Genomic DNA, 243 nt, shown 5'->3' with positions numbered 1-243 from the left:
AACTACATTTTAGAAAGAACTCAAGCCCAAAAAGCAACTAACCAATAGGCTATTTACAAGCAACTTTACAGAAAAACAAGCCCGAAGTCGCTTATAATAAGCGGACATGGCAACAATGGTCAGGTTGCGGTGATTTGAAGCGCAGCACACTTGTCGTCCTGTGGCTCCATAGAGTTATAATATAACATACTCCAGCCCACACTGGTCCAATAACACCTCTGTTTTGCAACTTCTTCTTTTCAA

The 243-nt window shown here is 41.2% G+C and overlaps 1 protein-coding gene across 1 annotated transcript in view; it reads left to right on the top strand.

Moving 5' to 3' along the window:
* The first annotated feature begins 210 nt into the window (after positions 1-210).
* LOC308094346 (vasoactive intestinal polypeptide receptor 2-like) overlaps positions 211-243 on the top strand; it is an 87103-nt gene continuing 87070 nt past the window's right edge. Inside the window, exon 1 of the mRNA XM_080440950.1 lies at positions 211-243. This exon is cut by the window's right edge and continues 168 nt beyond it. The gene's annotated coding sequence lies outside the window, so the exon portion shown is untranslated.

This window comes from Gymnoscopelus braueri (genome assembly GCF_963280865.1).
Source record: "Gymnoscopelus braueri genome assembly, chromosome: 10".
Taxonomy (NCBI): Eukaryota; Metazoa; Chordata; class Actinopteri; order Myctophiformes; family Myctophidae; genus Gymnoscopelus; species Gymnoscopelus braueri.
This window is presented reverse-complemented; position numbering and strand designations above follow the sequence as displayed.